We start from the raw sequence: 27,242 nt of genomic DNA on the forward strand, positions 1-27,242 counted from the left end.
TCCCACTATTGAGCATTTTTGGTGCTAAAACAAACTGACTGCTCTTTGAAGATAATAAAACTACAAGAAAGCTATTTTTTGTGCTAATTGTGCTGCTGCTCAGCATTTTATAAACTCGAAACCAGTTTGCTCCCTGAGGGGATGCCTAGAGGAAAACAGAAGCACGAGACAGGGAAAGGAGCACGTGCGTGAGGGTGCGTTGGTGGGAAAAGCACATACTGGCCTGTTGGGAGGCCACCTGAGCACAGGGTAGACACCTACTATTTACCGGGTGTTTCCCTCCGGTGCTCTCCCTTTCCCAGCCAACCCCACAGCTGCTCTGCACAGTCCTGCCATCAAATCCTAGCCTGATGAACCAGCCCCTTCCAGCCTGTTCTTCACCCAAAGTTCAGCTTAAGTTTTGAGGAGGAGATCAAGATGGCAGAGAAGATGTGGCGCTCACCTCCCCCCATGAACAAATCTAAACTACATCTACATGTGGAACAATTCTCACTGAAAACTAACTGGAGACTGGCAGAAAGACTCCTGTACAACTGGGGCTATAAGAAAGAGCCACATGGAATAGGGTAGGAAGAGAAGTGATCAGGTCAGGAGCTGTGCCCCAGGGAGGGGACTCAGAGGAAGAGGGAGATCACAGGAGCAGAGATCTGCCCTGGGGAGTGAGCGGTTCAGCCACAGATCAGGCGCCCTGGTCCGGGGGTCTGACACAGTGAAGATGAGTGCCCTTGGCTGGTTGGAGGGCCCATGGACTAACAGGAGGGCTGTGGGAAGCCTGGGCTCCACGGTGAGGAGTGTGCACGCCGGCTTGCTCCCATGCAGGGTGGAGTGAGGGCTGCTCCAGCAGCTGCTGGTTTCCCATAGCCTGAGCCAAGCGACCGCTCCAGTCCCGCTTGCTTCATGATGGGGAGAAGGCCCAGCTGTGAGACTCAGAGCAGCTCAGACCCAAAGCAGCGACTGAGTGGGGTGGCGGCAACAACTAGCAGCGCTTACACAGGTGGCGAGTCAGAAGCAGCCCTGACCTCTGTCAGCGGCCAAACCCCCCAATCCCGCTGAGAGCCCACACAGGCACCTCTTGCTTCAGCACTGCTGGGGCGAGGGGACTGGTGCGGGGAGCGTGGAAAACATACACTTAAAGGGAATGGAGCCGGCTTGGACCTGACCCTCAGGGCTTCTGCTCCAGCAACTTGGGACCTGGCCCGGCCCCGATAGGGTGTTGACGCCACCGAGCAGAGGGGAAGCCCAGCTCACACCTGGCTCCAGCCCTCACCCCTCCATCTTCAGCCCCTCCTCCTAAAAGGTGAGAGCTGCCAGCACACCCTGGGGTAAGACATGACTTGTGCTCACAACAGATAATGAAGCAAAAATAAACAATTTACCAGATAAAGAATTCAAAGCATTAGCAATAAGGATGCTAACTAAATTTGGGAAAGGAATAGATGAACATGGTGAGAATTTTAGTAAGAAACTAGAAAATATTTTTTTTAAAAAGAACCAGTCAGAATTGAAGAATACAATAAGTGAAATGAAAAACACACTAGAAGGAAGGAGAAGCAGATTAGGTGATAGTGAAGAACACATAAGTGATCTGGAAGATAGACTAATGGAAATCACACAAGAAGAACAGTAAAAAGAAAAGCAAATTTAAAAATGAGAACAGTTTAAACGATCTCTGGGACAACATCAAGCACACTAACAACCACATTATAGAGGTCCCAGAAGGAGAAGAGATAGAGAAGAGGGTAAAAATGTATTTGATGAAATTATGGCTGAAAACTTTACAAACTTAAAGAAGGAAACAGATATCCAGGTACAGGAAGCACAGAAAGTCCCATCCCAAACAAGATGAACTCAAAGAGACCCGCACCAAGACATATCATAATTAAAATGGCAAAAGTTACAGACAGAGGATTCTAATGGCAGCAAGAGAGAAACAAAGAGTCACATTCAAGGGAACCCCCATAAGGCTATCAGCTGATTTTTCAGCAGAAATATTGCAGGCTAGAAGGGAATGGCATGATACACTTAAAGTGCTGAAAGGTAAAAACCTGCAACCTAGGATACTCTACCCAGCAAGGTTACCATTCAGAATTGAAGAAGAGATAAAGAACTTCTCAGACAAGCAAAAACTGAAAGACTTCATCAATACTGAACCTACCGGGCTTCCCTGGTGGCACAGTGGTTGAGAATCTGCCTGCCAATGCAGGGGACACGGGTTCGAGCCCTGGTCTGGGAAGATCCCACAAGCCGCGGAGCAACTAGGCCTGTGAGACACAATTACTGAGCCTGCGCATCTGGAGCCTGTGCTCCGCAACAAGAGAGGCCACGATAGTGAGAGGCCCTCGCACCGTGATGAAGAGTGGCCCCCACTTGCCGCAACTAGAGAAAGCCCTCGCACAGAAACGAAGACCCAACACAGCCATAAATAAATAAATAAATAAATTAATTAATTAAAAAAAAAAAATACTGAACCTACCCTAAAAGAAATGTTAAAGGATCTTCTCTAAGTGGAAAAGAAAAGGCTACAACGAGAAGAATCTATAGGAAAAGAAAAATCCCACTAGTAAAGGCAGACATATAGTAAAGGCTGAGGATCAACCATTTAAGCTAGTAGAAAGATTAAAAGACAAAGTTCAGCTCAAGTTTTAAAAATTTCTCAGATGAACATTTAAGTATGGGCGGGGGCGGGGGGGGGGGTCCCTCCCTTGAAGCCAACCTCAAAGGACACTCACTTCTCACTCTCATTTTAAATTTGGTCTTACTTTGGAAAGCTCCAGTTGTTAAGCTCCTGGCCTAAAGGAACACAGGCGCTTTCCGCATGAAGCCACAGCTCCTCTTTAAAGGGGAGATGTTAATGTCGGCCTCACAGGGGCGTCCACTCAGGTTCCTGACCCCACAGACTCAGAAAGGCTGGATGGGAGGCGGAGTCAGTACCTCCACGCACGTGTTCTATTTCAGCTCCACTACTAAATCATGCCACTAAGCAGTCAGCTCGGAGAACCAGATACGACTCAGAAATCCCAGGCTGCTATCATCTCTCGAAACCTAGAAGAGGGAAAGGGAGACACTATTTATTGAATAACTTCCACACCCCACGAATTTTATCTAAATCACAGGTTGGCAAACTACAAATCCAGCCTGTGGGCTGTTTTTGGAAATAAAGTTTTACCAGCACACAGCCATACTCCCTGGTAAGCACCACAACACACAGTGTGCAGCCTGCATAGCCAGAAGTATGAACTACACGGCCCTGTCCTATGCGTCCTAAATAATCTCTTTTAATCCTTATAACAACTGATTTTATAGTTAAGAAGTCAAGGCGCAAATAATGGTTATGTTTCTCGCCCAGGCCCCCAGATCTAAGAAGAAAACCACCTCTGTCCAAGTCCAAAACTTTTCCCATGAAAGCCACACCTAGAGTCTCCACTCGAGCCTCCACTCTGTGACCACTGGTCAGCATTCTTGCCACCTGATGTCCTGCCCAGCTCTCCGCCTGACCCGGACACCCTCCTCAGGGACAACCTCGCACCCCACTGCCTGTTTCCATGCCCCCAGGCCCTGCCCTGTCTCAGTGACATCCCAGCCTTGCGCTCTGGCCACACAGATTTCTGCACAAGTCTCGTGAGGCCTCAGATGGCTGCTTACAGTTTGTTTTTGTAACATATACGAGTGGCTTATCTTCAAAGCCAGGCTGTGACACCTTCACGGGTCAGTGTCCTACAGAACCAAGTATGACCCCTCTGTTTTACAGACCAGGACTATGTATTGATGGAGTTAATCACAAATGAGCAGCAGACACCAACATACAGAATGACTTCAAATAAGTGACTGGACAGATGCTGCATTCATAATCAGGGAAAATGCCTGGTGATTATTTAACTGTTTAGTGGCCATGTGGGGAAAGGACAGAGGGAAATCGATGATTATTCCATTATTAAAGTGTGTGAAACACCAGCCTGGCTCATGTGTTACGTAAAGGATCCAGCGTCTGCAGCAGGAGCAGGTTCCTCAGGCATCCCAAGCATCAGGGCTAAAATGTCCTCACTGCGTTTCCTTTTCCACGCAGAAAGTCCAGTTATTTTTAACTCTGGAGCTACTTTAGCACCTGGTAGACTGAGGTCCAACAGACTATCTATGTCAAACTCACTGCAAATTTATATAACTAGGGAGATCTTGTGTTCTGAAGCAACCAATGAGGATAATATAGTAAGACAGATAGAGAGGTAGATGAATGGAGATAGAAAGAATTGAAAGGATAGACAGATGACTGATAGAAGGAAGGAAGATGGATGAAAGATGGGTAGGACAGACAGAAGCTGGCTAGCTTTACACACAACTCCATCCACCCAGAGCCCCTCCTTGGTTTCTGCCTGAGGTTGACCTACAATCAGTGCCATGGTATCACCATGGAAACACACAGTGTTTCTCTTCACTTTATATCCATTCAGGCTAAAGTTGGATGCTTTAGCATCCAACTTTGGCTGCTCCTCCCCTCTGCTCCTCACTTTGGATCTGTAATGAGCACAGTCTTCAGGATGAAACTTTGTAAACTCAATGCAGAAAGGCTATGAGAGAGAGGAACCCTACTCCACATCACATTTCTAAGCAAGACTTTATTAAAACCTATCAATCTATAAAGACTATTCCATGGTTTACAGCAGGTTAATTAGTATTCTTTCAACCTGTAAGCTAAAAGAACCCTATCAAGGAAACACGTAGATCACTTCGCCCATGCTGCGTCTACATTTTGCTCCTTGAAAAGGAGCAAACAGTTGCTGATGTTAAAGGACATGGACCACAGGATCCCTTGCTTGAGAATTTCCCATACAAAATTCCAAAGAGTGTATTTTCCATGCTTTGATACTCAAGACACCCATCTAACTCTCTTTTCATTTTACGAATAAGAATGTATGACAGAAAAGTAAACACATAAATCGTCTGTAACTTCAGTGAAGAGAAAATAAAAGTGATTTTTTGAGACACTTTCTACTTTATCAAAAATGTTATTTATATTGTTATTCTTGGACAAAGAAGTTCCATAAGACCAAGAATTACAACAGTAGAAATTAAAGTTCTCATATGTTCTGTAACAAAGGAACGAGAGGTTTACAGCCAAGTCATAAATTTGAACTGAAAATGCACGTCAAGTAAAGCTCCCAATGTACGGTTGAATCTCACTAAGACAGAGACCATTCTCCACCCCCCCTGCCCTGCCCCCACCCTGGGAAGAATTCTTTTTCTTACTTATATTGTAGTCCAGAGTTTCCAGGCAAACCCTGAGTCTTAGAAAAGCGAAGGAAAAACCAGCCTAGGAAATGCAAGAAGGGAGGTGATACTGCAGCTCCTCTCTTTTTCCATCCTGGCCTCATTCTGGCAAACTTGGACCCCACAGGAATTTGCAGAGCCCTGTGGGTGTTGGGTCAGAATAGGACAACCCGCAGAGCCAGGAGTACCCCCAAGAGGGGAGTATGTGCCCCAGAGCCACCTCCACAGCTGGGTAAGCGCCGAGTAAACAGACCAGCCTAACAGGGATGGTTTCCATTCTTGGTGTCAGAAGTTTATTATTTAATGCTGGAACGAATGCTTTATATAACAAAGCAATCATTTCCATGTTTGGAATTTTATGGTTGTCAGGAACCTTCAGAACGCCTCTCTCCTAAGCCGCTGGCTTTATAAGGCTTAGGGAGCACCCTTGACGGCCTTCCCCTTTCCACCCAGCTGCTGGAGGCACATTTGTCATCTCTGTGGGAAGCTTTTCTTTTCTGCAGAGAGACTGTGCTGTCCTGGCAAGAACACACCTGTCCAGGGGAGTAGAAGCAGGCAGACCGGGAACCTCTTCTCGCCCTGAACACAAACCATACATCAGCTAACTTCTCTGGTCTCATCTTCCTCAGTGATAAAATATTGGTAATAACACCTATTACCTTCCACCGTAGTTGAAAAGATCAAATACACAGAATGTGAAACGTCTCAGAAAGCATGAAATAGGGAAGAAAACATAGTTTAAAAACCCAACAAGTACTCATGTGGTATCTATTACACGTGCAAACCTGTGAAGGACACTACCAGGCTCCCAGGCGCGGCTCCTGCTCCGAGTTGGGCAGGAAGAATTCCATGCTGGGTGTGCCAGCCAGCAGTACATGCGAAGAGCAGGATGGCTCCAGGGGAGTGAGGCCGAAGGCAGCAGATGACAGAGGTATCAGAAATCCTGAGGAAACTTGAAATCCCAACCACGCGCTTCTCTTTTATCCCCGCCACGGTAACCGGACCTGGGGTGCCATCAGCTCTCCCTGTGTCCACCACACAGCGGCTCGCAGCTCTGGATCTCAGTCCCCAGCGCTCGCCGCTCCCCACCCACTGACCTCCCACTAAGAGGGTGGTGAGACCGCGGGGCCTCGTCCTTGGAGCCTGGCGAAGGCTGCTCCGGGACTGCGCACAAACCCATCAGCAGCACCTTCACGTCCTTCCAGAGCCTGCACCCACATCTCGAGATGTCACATCACTTCCCAATTATTGTGTTTTCCTTTGTTACTATCTTACTACTGGATATATCGCTCTTTCATTTTTCTCAGGTTTATGCCATATTTCCAATGTAAAATTTAGAAATTTGAGTTCTATAAGGATATTTTAAGTAAGGTAATCAGGATAAATACAAACCCTTCTCTAGGATTATAAAATCACCAATGCTTATTCAAATACTCAGGATGATGGAAAAAAATTCTCAACATGATTGGGATTTTTACGTTTATGGGAATAACCATAAAGTTCCTCAAAACATTTAGTTAATGGCATGACCAGAAAGAAAAAAATATATTTTAAATATGCAGTACGTTGAAATCTTAACTCTAGTCAGTAAGGTCCGATGTTACCACTTAACTTTGACACTTGTCAGGGTCAGGAAGGGTGAGTGCAGGTCCACAAACACAGGGGCACCCCAGTTCCAGCATCTTTTCATCCTCTTACAGAGTCTTCCACAGAACAGAAGTTTTCATCTTGGTGAAGTCCAATTTATCCATTTTTCATTTTAGGGACTGTGCTTTTAGTTTCAATCTAAGAACTCTTTGCCTCATCCTCAGACTTGAAGACTTCCCTATTTTGCTAGATGTTTTGTAGTTTTACATTTTACACTGAGATCTATGATCCTTAAGTTAATTTTTGTATAAGGTGTGGGATTCAGGTCTAGATTTTTTTTCTTTCTTTTTTTTTGGCCTATGGATGTCCAATTCCTCCAACATGATTTACGGAACAGGTCATCCCTCCGCCATTGAATTGGTTTTGCTCCTTGGTCAAAAATTAATTGGGCATTTTGTGTAGGTCTGAGTTCCCCACCCCATTCCACTGCACTGTGGGTCTAACCCACACTCTTGACAACTGTGGCTACACAGGAAGCCTTAGCATGGGGAAGAATGATTTCTCCTACTTTATTCTTCTTTGTCAAAGCTGTTTTGGCTATTCGAGGGCCTTTCCCTTTCCACATAAATTTTAGGAAAAGTTTGTTATGTCTACCACAAAGCTGAGAACTTGATAGGAGTTCTCTTAAATCTACAGATCAATTTAGGAAGAATTGACATCTTTACACATTGCATCATCTGATCCATGAACAAGGTATTTAACTCTGATTTCTTTCACCAGCAATATTGTGATTTTCATCATCCTGATCCTTTGATAATGCACATTTCCATATGGAACCTCTATCCTTAGGTTCCCGAAGAAAACAGTCCAACTCCAGGTCAATTCTAGAGTGTATGTGCCTGGCTCATCCCCTTTTGACCATTTCGGACGACATCCTCTGAGCCATCGGCCAGGATGAACGAAGAAGGGAGGGCCCAGCCCTGACCACACGTGACCTGACAGTAAGAAAAACCACAGCACAAGCAGCCATAACCCTGTGTGTGGAGAAGGCACAGACCTGGATTCGGGAAGCGGGGACTGGCTCCCAGGGGGTCACTTACCCGGCTGTAAGTCGGCTAGGAGCATAACCTCCCCAGCCCTCAGTTTTCCCATCTGTACAATGAGGAGCCAGACTCGGATCTACAAAGTCTCAAGAGCCCTGCAGTGAAAGCAGGGGTGCAAAGCAGACCCAGAGGGCTCCCCTCTTAGAGGTGAGACTACGGAGAGGCAGAGAGATGTAAGGGAGGACAGGAATGCGCACGCAAGAAGGGAAAGAGGGGAGCAGGGGTTTGGTTCTGTGGAGACTGGGCAAAGTGCAACATGACAAGCAGCTGCAGAGTGTGCGAGAGAAAACGTGCAAGAACCCAGGAGTTCAACGTGAAATACAGCAGGGGATTCACCACAGGATCCTGAGACAAGAAAACAGGCCTTATGGAAATCAGGTAATTTTAATTAAGCCTAAAAACACAGTTTAGGAGCGAAGCATGGTTTAAAATTTCTCTTTGAATGTGAAGCGGTAGGTTGGTAACTAGGGCATCCAGCCCACACTGAAGGGTGCTCGTGCCCTCCCGACATTTGGGGAGGGGCTGCTGTTCTCACCCAGCATCCCAGGCAGACCCTCAACCCAGAGCACCCAGTCCTCCACTTACTCAGAAGCCCACTCTCCTCCTTGTGCCCACCCGTAGGGTCTCACTGACCCCACTGGGAGCCCCGCAGTCCCAGGATGCCACATCACACCAGGTGAGCGCATCACAGGTAAACAAGGTCCAGGTTCTGTGCACTAGCTTCCTGGCTTCAGGCAACCACGTTCCCCTTTCACCCTGTAAATTCCTCATCAGTAAGAACATCCTCCATCCCATCATCACTGGATAGGGCACAAAGCGAATACATCCACCACTTGGAGCCTCAAGCCATGAGGACCACCCCGCTGGAGATTCCATGTGTAGGGGGCAGAGGAAGGGCCCCTCTCAAAAATCAGACAGCTCTTTTGTTTAGAGGCAGAACCAAGGCAAAAACTGTGCTTTTTTTGAGCAGGAACAAGGCCCTTTTAACACAAGATTTATAGAGCATTTATGTAAGTTACATGTCACAGGAACTTGCACAGACCAAACGCAGGAAAACATCAACCCATCACATCAGCTGGATGAACCCCAACGAGCCCCTTCTCTTGTGAGGAAATATTTAAGTACACACACACTTACATTTTCTCCACAGTTAAATTTAAAAAATCATTTCTGGCACAATGAGCTTAAGTGCTTAAGTGGAAGTAAATGAAAAAAACAAAAACAAAAACAGAAAAGCCCAACCCTGTGATTCCTTCCCCACCCCCACAAACTGTTAATAGATTTTGAATATTGGTCTGTGTGGGAAGATTTCTGTTTTTTCAAGTAAATGAATCTTTCACTGAAGAAAAAGATAAAAGATGCTGAAGTGTATCTTGCAGATTTTTAAAAAATTAGCAGGCAAGGAGAAAGTACACACGCTTTATCTCCTCCAGTAGTTTCTGGTTGTTCCACCGTAGCAGGTGCTTTTCTTTTTACCAACTTCAGAATGAATCCTCACCGATGGTAAGGAGGAAGGGAAGAACCTTCATCTCAACTCGTAACACCCGTTTGGTGCTGCAATTAGCTGACTACTCTGCCTTCTGCCAAAAGCTTATCCTCTATAAACTTACACGTGATCCAGTAAAGATCAATCCCACGATGCACGTCAGTTACATAGATCTAGACAAACCTGATTTGTGGAAGCCAGACGCTCAACATTCGTCTGAAGAGCACAATGGTAAGACAGAGGCTTCACTGTGACAGTTCCCCAGGACGTGAGCTACAGAATACAGGGAACATGGAGGGAGGCAGAAGTGAAATTTCTTGAGGCAACTATCATACATTGGGAGGTGGAATCTCACAACATAAGTGCCACAAAATTAGTTATTTTGGAATAGGCTGGTATAGGGAAGATATCTGTGAAGAGTTTTAAAAACACTTCAGTTTTTGCAACATTCCGCTATGCAGTTGACTTATTTCCTAGCAATCTTCTCTGTGGCGACAACGATCTTGTCCCCATTACTCTTCTGGCCTGTGATCACTTCTTGCTTCACTAAGGGTAAAGAAAGGAATAAGACATCTACAAAGTGCTGTGTCCAAGAAAGCATTCTTGGTCTGAACATAAGATAACCAACTGAAGGAAAGTGCTTGGAGCATTTCCGCTGAACCTCGCTGGCTGTGCGCAGGCAACTCTGGGGGAACGTGATGTCTCTGACAGCCAGCCACCTGGGCTACACAAGCCTTGCGTGCTCCTCTCTCCCAGTCCCGGCCAACTCCCACTCCACCAGGACTCAGAATGGGGCCAGGCTCAGCATCTGCCGCAGATGAGCAGTCCAGACACTGTCATCCTTGCTTCTGCTGGTCCCCTGGCAGCTTTTTTTAGTGGGCTTGTTAGGAATGCATTTTCTGTCCATCAGTGACTGTTTGACTTACATTTTATTTACCTGAAATTCAATTTCTACCCATTTCTTCTCAGCTAAATAAAATTCTTCAAGGAGGAAATCTGCTCACCTTCCCCTGTATCTTCCCTTGAGTATTTAATCTTCCATCAGCATACCTAGCACCTCAATGTTAACTCACACTCTACCCCAGGGACAGCCGAAGCCCAAAAAAACTTCCACTGTGCCACTGAGTTAAGGAACCTATGAGAATATGTTGAATCCTACTGGCTAATAATTAATAAAAAATTTCAAAACTCTGTAAATGCTTACGTATAAGTTTCTCTGTACTGTATGATTTATTTGCAAACTGACATTTCTTACCAATGTTACTCTAGTTTACAAAGAACTGTTGACCATATGAAGAATGACTTCCTGTTTTCGTGGAAGGAACCAATTCTGAAAAACTTAGTCTAAATAATTTTCTCCCCTAAGCAGGCAGACCCTCCTCAACATTCTTGATTACTTTGAATGGACTGAGAATAGCTTGTTCAGTGGAAACGACACCACCTGATCCCCTCGACGGCAAGACTGGTGGACGCGCACCTGCAGACTGGTTGCCAGCACTGGCCCCAGGAACCAAGGCGGCCACATCTAACATCTGTGTCCCTTTTTGAACTGTTGGGCTTTTCCAAAGGACACCTGGGACTTCTAGTCATCATTCATCAAACTGTTCATGTTACCCTACAGAATCTACACACTAATCCCTGGAACTTCATAATGACCCAAGTGCTAGCTTAGGGACCCAAGACCACCATGGTTGGAGGGGGGTGGATGGACCCCAACTCTAAGCTGGTCAGCTCCTGCTCAGAAAGGTTCCTGGGCCACCACAGAGATAAGTTTAGACCCAGAAAATAAAACTGGTGACCCCCTCAGCAAGCACAGACCACCTATAAATGTTTACAGGGATTTGGGCCAGGTCAGGTCTTCTGCGCAAATCCACACACTAGGAGCACCCTGGTAGACGTACTCACTTCCCTCAAAAACCACCCCCTGCCCCGGGTCAGCCAGCGGTCAGGGTCAGAGGCTCACACTCTGCTCCCTGCAGCTGTCCTGCCTTTCCCACCAGCAGGGCCCCGAGCAGCTTCAGGAAGCCCAAGATGCTGGCCAGGCGACTGCCTGTCACAGGCATGGTGATGTAAGCCTAGTTTTCCTCTTTGAAATGAGGGGCCACCACAGCCCTCTGTTTCTTCTCTCAGACGGGATAGAACACTGCATCAAAGGGGCACTCTGACCTTCTAAAATCCAGGATCTGAAGAGCACACTGCTACTGTCCAAGACTGAATCACCTCTGAAATGGCTACAAAACACAGCTTTCACTTGGCCCTTATTAAATAAGCTTCGTACTCATTCCTACTCAAAATTCCCAAACACCATGGAAGTGACCCTGACTTTTATTTTCCCATTCATTCATCCAACAGATCCTACTACGTGCCAGAAACAGACACAACCCCTATCACTAAACAATTGCTGAATGAAAGATTAAATAACAGTTACATTCTCACTTTTAAACCATGTTTAACGATGTACATAAAGTGGTGCCTAAATTAATGAGTCCAGTGACTTTCTTAAACAAATTGCCCCATCTGGGCAAGTAATGGGAATAAAATGGAGACAAAGATTTTATTAGAAAGATAAAAATGACTGAATATTATCTCCCTCTTATAGTTTTGCAAGATGCAGAATATTCTAGGATTTTTATATCATTTTATCTTCAAATTATACATATATAAATATATATAACATATATAAATATTATATAATTATATGTATAAATATATATATTTAAATATTTATACATATAAACTTTTAAATCCTGCTTTCTAAAATAATGGCTCTGTCCTGAAAAGCCCTGCAGTTAAAGGATTTGAGGGGGTGGGGGGCAGGAGGGCAAAAAACATACTAGAAGACGTGTAGTAGGCTAGTTATTTTGAGTAAGTTTGTATAATGGTTACTTCTTTTTGTGAGACCAATGAGCTACAGGAATTCCCCCAGCAAACACTCTGAGGCTTCCTGTGCACAAAATCACTTTCAAGGTCAAAATTACCCTGAACTACTGGGAATAAAACATCTGGACAATCTTGGCATATAATGTGTGTGATAAAATTTTGATGAGTCCACTTCCTAATATTAAATAATAATAACCATGACAGCACAAACTTCTAACTTATGGAAACATTATGCTTTCTAAACATTTTGCCCAACTTTGATCACGTGGCAATTATTAATAATACATCTATTCAAAAGGTAAATAATGAAGCATAATGTATACAATCCTCTACCCACTGATGTGTCATTAGAAGTGGAAGGCGCTGTAAACAAAGATCTCTGCTTTATTTCTGGAACCCACAATCTCTGCTGGATTTTCGAGTACGTGTGTATTTAGAGGTAATCTTTACAAAGTAACATGCATATTTCCAAAATATGCTCCATACAATCACAGGATAAGAAAAAAAAAACCCTCTTCCATTTAAAATAAGAAAAAATAATGAGTAATCAAAGCTTAAATCAATATGCAAAGACAATGTGAAAATGTGCTCATGTTGCAAGCTAGCTTGGATAGCAAAGCAATTCAGACAAGCCAAGGACCAGGGTAGAAAAGCACAGCTGAAAGTGAAATGACACTTAGTGTGCAAGCCCAGTGTTAAGGATGTGCAACAGTGTTCACTCATCTGCAGTAACTCTTCCATGTCTACACTGTTCGGAGTCCTTGGCACTTAAGCTCAAAGTTCCACCGACTTTGAGACTGTTGTCTTGTCCTGCCTACCTGGTAAGGAGCAGGGACATTCCTCACCATTATTCCTGGGCTTCCCCTAGGCCCTGCAGTCAGGGTACAGTCAGCCACTTACAACATCCACTGAAGTGTTGGACACATCAGGGTAACCCAGTGACTGCTTTTTGACCCCAGTGCTTTCTCACCAACTGCCCTTAATGGGTCCTTCTACATTTTCTGTTCGTAAATGTTTACCTTCGTAAGGCATGTGGTATTGAAAATTTTAAAATGCAGCCCACAAATATATGTGGTTTTGGTTTGTTTCTGTTTTTGTTTTTGTCCTAGAGGCATATTATTAAGGTAAACCAAATTCACAAAGATTATAAGGGCTTCCTGAAAACTGACTTCTAATTTTGAGGGAAAAAATGGCTCTCTACTATTAATACTGATATAGAAGAGTGTTGATGTCTTCTTTGTTTAAGGAAAGGGAGAAAAACACTGAATATTTATACATACATGAGCACACATATCTGCAGTTGTATCCAAACAACTTAAGATATGTGTTGTTACAAATGTAGGTCAAAACTAGCAAACAAGGTGTATGTCAAAAGCACGTGACTTTTAAGAGTCCTACACTTTCTAAATACATGTACCCAATATTGGGTATTTTCCTTCAGGGGCACTATACCTAAATTAACATTCCATTTTTAGTCACTGGTTTTAGAATCTGTGATTAGTTTCAGGAAAAAGAAATATATTTACCTTATGCTACTGAATTAATGAATTCTAGAAAAAAAGCCACTGAATTAATAATGGCTTCTAGGAAAAAAAGGTTAAACTTTGCAAGCTAAATTTGCTGGACCTCACATAAACTAAAAGGTTTGTTTTTTAAAGTTATTTTCTGTTGTGTGTTTGTGTATGTTTCCCTTGAGAATGGAAATCTCCACTTAATTTTACTCAAAAGCGACAGACACCTGTGCAGGGTTTGAACCAAAGGTTACTCTTCAGTGTGGCCCGTAATCCTCACCCTTCACCGTGCCTGACACACCCTCCAAGTGGAAGTCATTAACTATAACCAAGAGGGAATGAGCAGAAAGATGACACCATCCCCAGTGTTCAGCATTCATGCAAGTATTTACACTAGTAAAATATTCACCACAGGAAAACAAACAAAACCCACCCACGTTCACTCAGGGTGGCTGGCAGATTCGTTTTCATGACAGTTTTAAGTATTTCATTAAGTAAAAGGATCTAACTGGAACCTTCAAGAAAAACAAACTTTTATGCAAAGAGACAGGCATGTGCAAACACTAATGGTGAAGACAGGACTTCACACCCCAGCTACCCATTGTGGAGGCTACAGGATGCAGACGATCCCTGCTCATACAGTGAGTGTTTGAAAAGCTTCCAAGCTCAACGATGTAAAGACTGATGCCAGCTGAACTTAAACCATGAATTTCCAATCAGAAAACAGGAAAATGAACCAGCTCCCAGTGACGCCTCCTCTTGTCCGCATATGGGCAGGAACAGCATGAATGTCATCCACATCAGAGTGAGAAAAGGTCCCGCTTGTCTCACTGGCTCTGAGAGATGTCTATTCGATCCCCCCATGGACACCTGCTCACACTGACGAACTACACCGTTTCCTTACGCTTTATTCTACTCAGACGTTCCGACCAGGAGGGAGTGTCCCCTTCACCACTGCTGCGCACGAAATCTGGGTTTCCATGATGTGCTCAGAGTGTTTAAGCAGCAGACCTGCAGCTCAGTTCAGGAAGCCGAGCTGGTGAAGTGTTTCCCACTTGCTGGCACCCAGCAGTCGTGAGAGCATCAGCCCTGTTCTCAGCATCTTTCCATCTCTGTCCACTGAATCTTCACAGCCTGCCTCCGGGGCAGCTGTTGCCAAGAGAGTTCTCAAGCTGGGAGGGCTGAGCTCAGACCACCCAGAGCAGCTATCCCGGTCCTTCCAGACCATGGCTTCTTCCAGGGATAGGCCCCAGGGATTAGCCCAGAGGTGTCTGCTTCCCCCTCATTCTTAAGGGTCCCAGACTCCAACCCTCATGGGCACTGCTGCTGCTTTCTCGCCAGCATTTTCTTTTCTTGTCTTCATTGCTCCCAACCACGCATATTCCAGGCCCTGGTGGCCCAGTGGCTCCCACTCCAGCAGCCTGTGTGTGGTTAGGACTCCCACATATCAAACGCCAACGCTCACGTATATTATCATCTATTCCCCTGGATCTGATAATCAGGAGTCTGAGTATTGGAATTAGGAGACTATGCTTGCTTAGTACTGTGGAAGTGAAAGATAAGATTCTAAGTGCCTACAACAACCTCATTTCTGTACCTAAGCAAACACAGTGGTGGCAAGAGGCAAAAGGGGTTTTTAACGTCTTCTTTCTATACGAAATGAATGCAATTTAATTTCTTCATGTCCACATTTTCAACATTTCTCCCCTGGCAAGCATGCGAATACTAATTTCCAAAGAAATAAGCTGTTCTATAATTTTAACATTTAGCATTATCACTATTAAGCAAGAATTATCCCAAAAGAGACAAGATAATCTTGTTCTCAGATTCACAAATTGATAGTTACATAGTTCAATAACAATTTAATGGAAAGGAAACATTTCATTTTAGGTTTCTGATCTAAAAAAAATGAACAGAATTCTGGCAAAGAGATAAACATTAATTACGTAACTATGCAAAATGCCTCAGGAAAAGTTAACAAATAATGTAATGCAATTAGTTATTTAAAATGTTATAAATGCAGCTGAGTTTTAATAGTAATTTGTCCATAGTTAAAAGTGTCACAAAAACCTTTTAAAATTTTGATACTGAAAGAATAACTCTTCCAGCTTGCATTTTGTATCCATTCATGGTTAACACTTCGAGTAATTTTTAGCTGATATTTTTAACATATGCATAGTTATTACTCAGTTGAAGTATATCCCTTTCTACTCCAGGACTGATTTTCATACTTATGCTGATTTTTAGTAAGTGAAGGCAGCTTTAAAAGATGTCAGGATATCTAAAAATAAGAATTTAGCCCTCAAAAATGCTGTAAGCACCCCTGCAGGGATCACACAGCAATCGTTTCTCATCTGATTTCTGTATATACATAAAGGTTCACTCCCGTCTTTACACACGATGGTAAACATTCACCATCAACACAAGAAGCTCCTGGATCTGCTAATGGTGGACTAAGACAGAACTAATGGCCCCACGGTAGGGTTCAGCTGTAAAAGCTATGACATTAAGAACCTGTTTATGCTCAAAACTAGATTCCTTTGATTTGGGTTGGGGGGATACATTGTAGGGAATCCCTCACCCAGTGGAATAGCTTGTACTCATAAGGTCCACAGGAAACTGGGTGTTTATCCTAAATGCTGGTGGAGCTTCCCACCCACCCCAGGCCCTACTCCCCACTGTTATGCAACAACAGTGTGAGAAGGTACGTGAGGGTGAGGGTGACGGTGAGGGGGGTGTTCCCCAGCCCCACTGGTGATGTCAGGATTCGACCACAAACATAGGAGAGGTTAGAGAAAGTCTTTCACGTTTAATAACCTTCCTACAGACCCTCTTTCTTTGGAAATCAGTGAGTACACATTATTTTGCCCATTTTACTGACAACCACACATGGAGGAATTTTTAAACATTGGACTATTTCCTGTGTGTGAAAGTGCCAGCTGAATCACTCAGTAGCTGTCCCTTGTCCCTACTTAGAATCGGCACACATTACTAATCATGCTTCGTCTCAAAGTCCTTCCTCTTCAAGGAGCACATAGTATCAGGTGGCGAGCAGGCTGTCACCCTCACCCCACACCTGTAGATTGGGAAAAGCCAACCCAAGAAATAGGACGCGAATTCTTGGTCACTCTGTTTGTCACATCCTGCCAGATACATCAGCACACCCTGGCTTTCCAGTTAAACAGCAACACAAGCTTATCGATGTACCTGTTCTTTAAAAATCAGAAGCAAATTCAGATTTGAAGTTAATATGAATGATACTATACTAACTCAGTATCTCAAGATAAGAGAAACAGAAGCAGCAGAAGCAATAGACACACCAGAGAAGGGCAGTTCCTCCAAAAGGCAGCAACTATGGCTTTAGGGGTTTTCTTGGCAACTTATACAAAAAAAGGAACCCTGGGCCACTGACTACTTGCTGTCGATGGGAAGTACATCCACTGGTGCATGGAAACAACCTTTCCTGGAATGACCCGCAGCAGCGAGCACCATGGGTCCTTGAGTAAGCAGGTGTACATGTCGTCACCCTATGCATAATACAGAACCACACTTAACCCCCCACATTTCAGAAGTCTGAGGATGACATGGAGTCAGCCTAGACTCACACAGGACCCCCTGAGGGTACTGCAGGGTGATGTGGCATCAAGCCTTTCCTGATAAGCTTGCTTTGCAGGTGATCTGCACTGAGCCCAGAATCCTTCATCCGTCCTGCTCTGCCTGGTGCCCACGCAGGGACACAAGGCTCAACAGGGACCCAACTCCCAGGTCCAAGGCCATCACCAACCTGAAAGGGCTGTCTAGACTCTTTCCAGAGATGGCTGTTGGATATAACAACTCACCTGCGCCAGAGCTTTTTCCTCACCTTGGGGATTTTAAGAAAGGAATGCAGAAATTCAGGTCTGGTGGGACGAACACCTGTGGATGCCTGACTCCATGGAAACATTCTAATGCTGGACTCCGCCGCCCCACCCAGTCCAAGCGGCCTCTACGCTGCAGCTTGGCGCTAAAGCCCCTTCCCACCCCCATCCCTACGGCTCTTTATTCCACGCACAAGTCCCCACCTTGCCAAGCCCATTCTCTTTCCCTGGAACACCTCCCCCTCCCTCTCTGAGTACCTACTGTATTCATCAAATCTAATCCAAGGCAAATTACATTACCTACCACCAAGGTAAAAATACGCTAATTAAACTAGGCTGCTCCCTCGATTGTAAAGTGCTTCCCCATTTCAGAGACAGTAAATGAAAAACAAACAAAAGGAAGAGGGGTTGAGAGGAGTCACAGGATCTGTGGATTTTTTCTCCCCTGAAGCTTCCTCCCACCACACGAACCTGCCCACACTTGTCACACCTGGTCTGAGAGCTCCCTGAGGACAGGGCACTGGCACCTGCTCTCACCACAGCGCCCAAGGACTGGCACAATACGAGTTTCTTGTTGGTGATGATGACAAAAGGAATTCCTCATTATACTCAGATCATGAGGGGAAAAAAACAAGCAGACAAAGCAAACTGTGAACGACTTCTAATGAATTTTTGAAAGATTAAACTGGACGCCGTTCATCATTTTCCATCAGAGTTGGAACAAAATCAATACTCCAAGCAAACGTGTCAGTAGCCGAAAGATGGCCCCTTTCTTTTACAAACACGCCTATGTTACACTGAATTTATCTCAAGGCACCCCTATTTGTGCTGCTATAAAATGTCACTTGTTGATATCAGCAGCAAGCCAGAGAGGGTCAGGCAACATTTAGGTTCCATCTAAGAGTCAGAGGAAATCTGGGAGCCTCTTCAGTGCAATTCTACTGGAAAGAAATATATTACGTCAGTGAAATTCTACACCTATTCTTCCACCTCCACGTGAAGTTCACACTTCAAACAACACAGAGAGACTGCCAGAGCTTCACTGAGCATGGCTGGCCGGGTGGGTGGGGTTTGAGGGAATTTTACGGATAAAGGAAACATCAATATCCACCTTCCCCTCTAACTTAGGAGAAGCACCGGGCTCCAGAATCAGGCTCCCCCTCGGAACCATGTGTGGTCTTATAATGGGCTGCAGCACTGGGACAGGCTCGGGGCCCTAACTGAGCAGGAAACGATGGTTCTCCCATCAGTTCCAGCTCCGAGTGCCCAAGAACGCTGCCCAGCTGAGTCGTGGAGAAGTGACTAAGGAACTAACACTGTTCTATCCAGGCAGCACTTTCCCTTTGACACTAAAGCCAGTGCAGACTCGTAGCAGCACGGCCCTCTGCTCCTAGACGAGCGTGTGGGTCTGCAGCACTGATTTCATGGCACTTCCTCTGTCCACAAGAGGCTCTGTCCCCTCGAGAACTGAGTTTGGTGGAAAACTAAACCTAAGCGTCTAGTAAGTTGGGAATGTACCAATGGGGCAACTGTCACTGCCTCATGGGACAGGGGAGGCAGGAGAGGCCCCCAGAGCTGGTGTGATGAAAGTTCCCGCACGGTGCAATAACAGGTCTCTTCCCCTCGGACAACAATCCCAGTAGCCCATTCCTCATCTCCTCTGACTCTCTAAGTAAACAGTTTTACTGTTAGAAGGAAGTGAGAAGGATTGTTTTACATTAACCCACTCCAAGCATGTCTAAAGTCCACTTCACTATTTAACCCACTTCAACAGTATGGGAATTCCTACATCAGATCTGCAAGCCTGGGTTCTGCATATGGAACTAGCATGAACTTTTCAAGCTGCCCATCCAGTACCCACTTCCATCTGTTTGCTGATAACAGGCCGATTCTTCTTTGATATCCGTCCTCCCCCTGCAGCCCCTGCCATGGTGGTTGGCTCAGGTAGCCCAGGCCTGAGCTAACCAGTGCCTGACGTTCTCCTGGCCATAGGGTCTGGGCTGGTCCTCAGGCTGGCACTCAGCCTCCCCACTGCTGCCCCTGGGTTCTGAGGGGGCCCACAGAGGATGATGTCCCAGGACTGCTATTGTGTGGTGGCCACAGGGAGCACACTGTGGATAAGGCCGTGCATGGGAGGCCAACTGGAGCAAGAGCCCAGGCTGGACCAAAGCCAATAAATAGGCAAAGCATAAGCCTGTCCCACTTCTGAACTTTCCAGGCTCACAAACCCACTCACTCAGTCACCGATTCGTCCAGCAGGGCCTCCATTCCTGCGGGAAGATGTGACAGACGGATAAGCCGCTCTGACCACATTCCCACCACAGGTCCCAGAGGAGGTGCCATTTAGGCAAGACAGTGGCACAGCCTCTCTCAGGGCCCAATCCGTCACCTTCATCATCGAAACTGGGCTGAAATCTACCTCCCACCAACATGACTGTGAGTTGAGTACAGGGAGGACAGACACTGTCTCTTACTGTCTGTAACACTCCTTCCCCGCGTGCATCCAGTTACAAATGCACCATGTGGTTAGAAGTCATGCTCCTGCTTCTGACGCTGCAGAGGGAAGGGGTCGATGCTGACACCAGGGAAACCGACATACAGATGCGCAAATGCTGAGGGTGACAAGGTACTTTAAACAGCTGCTTCTTCCACAAAAACCTTGATCTAGTCTTGGCGATAACAGAGAAAACATGAAGCTTAACTCAGAGAAAAACGATGCTTTTCCCCACAATGCAAGCTCATGAATAACCAAGGACATGCTCACCGCTTCCTGGTACAATTCACTTTACTTACATCCTGAAAAACACCTGAATTAATGAATAGTACTAAAACAAAAAAGTCATGCAACAAAATTTAGAAGGCTGTGTCAAATTTCAGTAGATCCAAAGATTCTGAACCAAGATTGCTAATTAATAAGCTAAGATAGTGGACAGTTTTTATATAGATCAGGGAGCATCACTAACTGGGGTGAAGCTGGAAATTCCACTGTGAAATTTAAAACGTGGACATACTGAAAAAATTATCAGCAGTAAAAGTGAAACACCAAATGTAATTTGTAAGTAATGGTAATACAGAGCTTAAACCAGCCATAATGTGTATTATATATTTTAAAGACGTGTATGTATATGCAGAGACTTATTAGAGATTAATTTAGGATGGGGAAGAAAAAAGAAAGTCAGAAATGAATTTTAAATGACTTTGGCATTACACAAAAAAAGTATTTCCATATCCACAGCGGCTTTCTGTGTAAGAACGCTTACATAAAGATGCATATCCCAACTATAAACAATTTGGGTATCTATGGGAAGAGACAGTGTCTCTCTCCGGGAAATACATGAATTCTTTCAACCTAACTGGACTACGAGGCCCATGGGCCTTCCTGATGTCCATCACGTCATTTTCTCTGCTCTCCACCACTTGGCCCCGAACATTTCCTGGCACCCTCCCTCTATGCTCAAAGCCTGGGGCTATCAACACCCCAAAACTCTGTTATCTTTCTGTTCTGCTGCCATCAACTATTAGCCACAGAACTTCCACTTCTGTGCAAATAAGTAGAAAACTGGAAAATTACAAAACCTTTTAGCTTTTTAAAATTTTGCCTTTTCAGATAATATAGATGATCTGAAAAGATAACAGATCTTAAGCACTGACTGTACTTCCAAGGTTTGTTAATATACTGCCTACATCTGTGTATTAAAGTGAGTGTTCACTTCGGCAGCACAAATACTAAAATTGGAACGATACAGAGAAGATTAGCATGGCCCCTCAAGGATGACACTCAAATTCGTGAAGCATTCCATATTTTTAAGGACAAATACCATATAATATCACTTACATGTGGAATCTAAATATGGCACAAATGAACCTATGTACAAAACAGAAACAGACTCACAGACATAGAGAACAGACTTGTGGTTGCTAAGGGTGGGGGGGAGAGGGATGGACTGGGAGTTTGAGGTTGGCAGATGCAAACTATTACATTTAGAATGAATAAACAACAAGGTCCTACTGCATAGCACAGGAAACTATCTTCAGTATCCTGTGATAAGCCGTAATGGAAAAGAACATTAAAATAGAATGTGTATAACTGAGTCACCTTGCTGTACAGCAAGAGACTGGCACAGCATTGTAAATCAACTATACACCAATAAAATAAATAAAATTTAAAAAAAATAAAGTGTGTTGTCTGATATATGTCATTTAATCAATAAATATCCATAGGGCATAAACTGTTGGCTACATTTAGTTGTGATAACGTTTTAAGTGAAAAACTTTAAATTCAGTGAATTTAGATATCCCCCAAAATTTAAGCCTTCTGACACCTGTTAACTGAGAATGCTACACCTGAATATTACAAAATCAAGAAAAGTGTTTAAATCGTGGCGCTCTAAATATTTCCACACATGCACTGTGATATACTAATACATAAACGTTTGAACTTCAGCATTTTCACAAATTTTTGAGCCCAAATTCCTTAATTTTCACAACTACAGGTGAATATACATCTACATAAGTGTAAAGTTAAAGCACTGGCTCTTTAAAGCCACTGAGTCTGACTCCAGGCAGCGCAAAATGAGGTTTACTTACCTACAGACAAACCTAATTAGTGTACCAGTGGTGACACTGCACTCATGAGTCCCACAATCTCACATTTAAGCAAAGATGCTGAACATGAGGATTCTTTATCGTGATTCTGCTTTAGGGGGAAGACTGTACATAACAGCCTTTGGTTTCTGACTCTCTATGTCAAAGACAGCTCTATGAAGCAGCTGTGCTGCTTCTGGTGCCAAAGAATGGATCAGCTCATTAAACTAAAGAAAAACAGGTTAAAAACATCACCCTGCAAACCCTGAGCAAAACCATCCCAGGTCTAATTCCATCTGTGCCACTCTGGCTGCATTCCTGATCACAATGCTGGAGTCACTACCCGTAAGATGAGAAGTCAGGGCAAGGTGATCTCTGCATCCTGCCAGTTCTGGAGTTAATCACTGATTCTGTGATTAACTTCTCAGTGAATTAGCTAATGTCACAGTTACGTTTTGAGTAATTTGGCTATATGTATATTAACAGGGAAATCCTGGACACACAACACCACAGGCCACTTCCCTCACACAGCCTTTACTATTATCTTTTTTTCTTTTAAATAAGCTTTATTTTTAGAGAGTTTTAGGTTCACAGGAAAATCGAGAGGAAGGTACAGAGATTCCCCATGTATCCCCTGCCCCCATACATGCACAGCCTGCCCCACCATCAACATCCTCCACTATCAAGATCCCCCACCAGATGGGACATTTGTTAGAACTGGTGAACTTACAGGGACACATCATCATCACCCAGAGTCCACAGTTGACATTAGGGTTCACTCTTGGTCTTGGACATTCTGTGCATTTAGGGTTCCTCCATGTCTCTTCATGGCTTGATAGCTCTTTTTTTAGCTGAATAATATTCTACTGTCTGGATGGACCACAGTTTATTCACCTACTGAAGGACAAAATTTCCAAGTTTTGACAATTATGAATAAAGCTGCTGTGAGCATCCGTGTGCAGGGTTTTTTTGTGGACCTAAGTTTTCAACTCCTTTGGGTAAACACCAAGGAACGTGATTGCTGGATCATATGTTAAGAGTATGTTTAGTTTTGTAAGAAACCACCAAACTGTCTTCCAAACTGGCTGTACCATTTTGCATTCCTACCAGCAGTGACTGAGAGTTCTGGTTGCTCCACACCCTTACCAGCATTTGGTGTTGTCAGTGTTCCAGATTTTGGCCATGCTAATAGGTGTGTAGTGATATCTCCTTGATTCAATTTGCATTTTCCTGATGACACACGATGTGGAACATCTTTTCATAAGCATATTTGCCGTCTGTATCTTCTTTGGTGAGGTGTCTTTTCAGATCTCTTGTCCATTTTTTATTTGGATTGTTTGTTTTCTTACTGAGTTTAAAGAGTTCATTGTGTATTTTGGATAACAGTCCTTTGTCAGACGTCTTTTGCAAATACTCTCTCCCATCTGTAGTTTGCCTTCTCCTCCCCTTGATGCTATGTTTTTAATTACACAGAATATGGACTTCCCAGTTCACCTCAATTTTCACCACTTCCTACTGTTGTTGACCTCCCTCCCTCCCCAGGCCTCTTCTGACCCTGCTTCTCTAGTTTTCTTGATTTTCAACACGTAACAACGTTCTACTGAAAGGAACAAAAGGCAGAAGGGCTTGCAGCCTCGGGGCAGGAGGCACACATCACACTGGGAAACCCCTCAAATCACACGCCAAGCAAAGTACCTCCCAAAGCCTGAGCAAGGAGCAGGAGCCCATGTCCCAGGCTGGGAGCTCCCTGCTGTACCAGCCAAGCAAGTAACCTGAAACTCAAAACCCCACCAAATGGGGCAAATAACTTTCACTGCCAAAGGCTTTCGATGAAGAAACTAAAGGGCAGGCTTCCCTGGTGGCGCAGTGGTTAAGAATCCGCCTGCCAATGCGGGCGACACAGGTTCGAGCCCTGGTCCGGGAAGATCCCACATGCCGCGGAGCAACTAAGCCCATGAGCCACAACTACTGAGCCTGCGCTCCAGAGCCCGCGAGCCACAACTAGAGAAAGCCCGCGCCCAGCAACAAAGACCCAATGCAGCCATAAATAAATAAACAAAATAAATATGTTTAAAAAAAAAAGAAACTAAAGAGCAATGCCTTGAATGAGAAAACAGTTATTGCTTCCAATTGTTTGCATGGTTGCAGTTTTTGTTTGTACCTTATGTAAGGAACCTGAGAGCACACACCACGACTTCTGAGTCTGGACCTAAAAATTCCAGCTCAGGGAAGCCTAACAATTTCAGGAATCTGAGGAGTAGGGCCAACGGGATCCTGCAGGAGCTTGAGGACATGCGCTGACCATGTGGTCAGTGTCAGTCAGCTAGGGTGTGGCCTGGGGCTGGCCACGTCTCCTCTCCTCTGCTCTCCTGGGTCTCACCCAGCAGTGCAACACCCCCACCCCCGGCCCCAGGACTTAATTTCCATGCAGAGACTCCTGAAAGAGGAGCCTCTACTACCCCAGGGAGGCTGGAGCGCAGATCCCCCTGGGACCCATTTGGTGCTATACTGAGCAACCAAGTGTTTCCAGAAGTGGCTGTAGACAAACTTCAGTTTCCAAAAACTGAAATGTGCTGTGTAAAACCAAGAATGGGGAAGGAGACAATTCAAGACAGTCCCTGCTCAGATTTTAAAGAATAGTTGAGAAGTCAAGTATGAGGAGATAGGAAAATCTTTTAATTACCCTCATGGTCATAACTAAAATCACTGTAATAGACATATCTCTAATCAGAAGTATAAATTTTTTTAAATGTATAACATAGGAAATAAACCATAAACAAGTAAGCTTTCAAATCTGACAGTCACACTAATCTCACTGACAAAAGAGGTCTCTGAAGCAGATTATTATCCTCCAATTCTATACAGAGACTAAAATTAAGTCCTAGCAAACAAGGTTTTCTGAAGTGCCAGCATTTATTTTTATAATAAAGGACATATTGTCACTCTGAATTTCTATTTTAAATGATCACTTTTACTTAGAAACTGTGCAACTTGCTAACCTGACATCCAACTTAATAGCAGCTAATTAATTCAAGCACTAGTGAGTTTACTTATTTTAATGGAAACATTGATTAGGAAAAAAACTGCTTTAGAGACCTTCAACGTTTTAAAGCATAGTATTGTCTATTTCCCTCTACTTAGGAGTAAGGAGGGTTGTGTACAGATGTGTTCAAAGCAATCTGGATGGTGTACACATAGAGCTTAAGACAGAGTCGCACTTCCAAAGTCAGAAAGTCAAGGATGAATCCAGGATATTATGAATAAGGTCACTCTGCATTAATGTATACTGAAAATATTTCATATATCTGTAATTTGGACGGAATATCCTAATGAAAGACAACCAAGTCTAAAATACAGAAAAGCATTCTTAATGAGCCACGGTCCTTAAAACCAGAGTAATATTTCAGTGACAAATCATTTTATATCAAATTTAAAACACCCATTTGAACGAGTTTTGTAATATTTTCATATTATATTTCAGAATTTCTAAAGCTCCTAAATCCTCAAATTGAAATAGAGTCTGACTTCGACAATCTCCACATCACAAACAGATGTGTATCAAAAGCTATTGAGAATGCACTTTTTGATGGAAATCTTTACAAAAGGAGACAAAATACCTTGGGGAATACAAAGGCTGATTCAACCTACAACAGAATGAAGACAAGCGCATTCTGGTGGACTATGGTTGAGCTACTAATCACTGAACAAACAGGAAGAGGAATACACAGTTTCTCAGAGTGCCCGTGCTCAGGGAGAAGTCTTTCCAAATAAAATAAGATGAGCTGACAGAAGGAGACTGACCATTGTGAAGGGGACCGTGTCTGCTTATGAGCCTTCAGAAGCATCTTCACCTGTAAATGAGAATGGACACCTATCCTGCCTACCTACGAGCGGTAAATAACAGCAGGATAGACAGTGAAAATGCTTTGTAAGTAAAAAAAGAAGGAACGTTTAGCACCTACTACAAGCTGAGCTGTTTACATATTTAATCCTCACAACTACCTGATGTCAGGCATTCAGATGAGGGATCCAGGCTCAAGGTTGAAATGACTTGTCTGGATGAACCCACATCCTGACCCGTCAGGGCTGGGTCCAGGAATGTGCATTCCCAAGAAGCTGCGGGTGAGCTGCTGCCAGGGCACGGCTGCACTCACGTCACCTGCTGTGGCCAGGGGGAGAACACCCCTGCTCCACACCCTCGTTTCTGAGGCCTGGGCTCTGATTCTCCTCACCTGCCACCACCAACTGTCTTCAATGAACTTACAAACAGAAGGAAAGGAGAAGGACAGAGAGCGGACTGCAGAGCGTACAGAAGTCTGCAAGAGAAAGACTTCACCTGAACTAGAATCAAATGGGGTTTGAGTCATCGAGTACAGAGAAAACACAGGAGAACACGCTGTGCACCAGTCTTCTTTTAGGAAAGGAGGTGAACCAGCAGCCCCGAGCCGTCGCATCAACCCTAAGCAGTCTCGTTTCTACTTGGAAAGCAGGTTGCAGGGATGGAGGCACCGTGCAACTGTTTTTATGCTACATACATAATCCTGGTGTTTATACTTACACCGCCGTGAAGTGACGGTGTTTTCTTCCTTCAACTGTGCCTCCGCGCAATGCCCAGGACCAACACGTGACAGCTGGAGTCTAATATCCGTACTCGTCCACCATAGTCCCACCCTACCTGCTAAAAAATTAAAAAGCCATGGGGTTTAATTCAAAATCAATTTTAATAAAATTAGGTTTACAACACTTTTGAGATGAAAATATATGTAGTTATGGCATAAAGACAGAGAGTAGAAATCCTGGTTTCCAGGGGTCAGAGGGAAGGAGGGATGGGGAGTTAGTGTTTAATGGACAGAGTTTCAGTTTTACAAGACGAAATGAGTTAAGGGGATGGATGGTAGTGTTAGTTGCACAACAATGTGAATGTTTTTAATACCAGTGAACTCGACACTTAAAAATCGTTAAGACAGTAAAT

At 44.3% G+C, this 27,242-nt stretch overlaps 1 protein-coding gene and 1 non-coding gene across 6 annotated transcripts in view; one reads left to right on the forward strand and one right to left on the reverse strand.

The window, feature by feature from the left end:
* DIP2C (disco interacting protein 2 homolog C) overlaps positions 1–27,242 on the reverse strand; it is a 360,625-nt gene that overhangs the window by 187,587 nt on the left and 145,796 nt on the right. The window lies entirely within an intron of this gene.
* Positions 21,389–21,492, forward strand: LOC137777061 (U6 spliceosomal RNA). Its single transcript, XR_011076397.1, has one exon. It is a non-coding gene; the product is annotated as a U6 spliceosomal RNA (small nuclear RNA).

Source organism: Eschrichtius robustus, chromosome 1 (assembly GCF_028021215.1).
Source record: "Eschrichtius robustus isolate mEscRob2 chromosome 1, mEscRob2.pri, whole genome shotgun sequence".
Classification (NCBI taxonomy): domain Eukaryota; kingdom Metazoa; phylum Chordata; class Mammalia; order Artiodactyla; family Eschrichtiidae; genus Eschrichtius; species Eschrichtius robustus.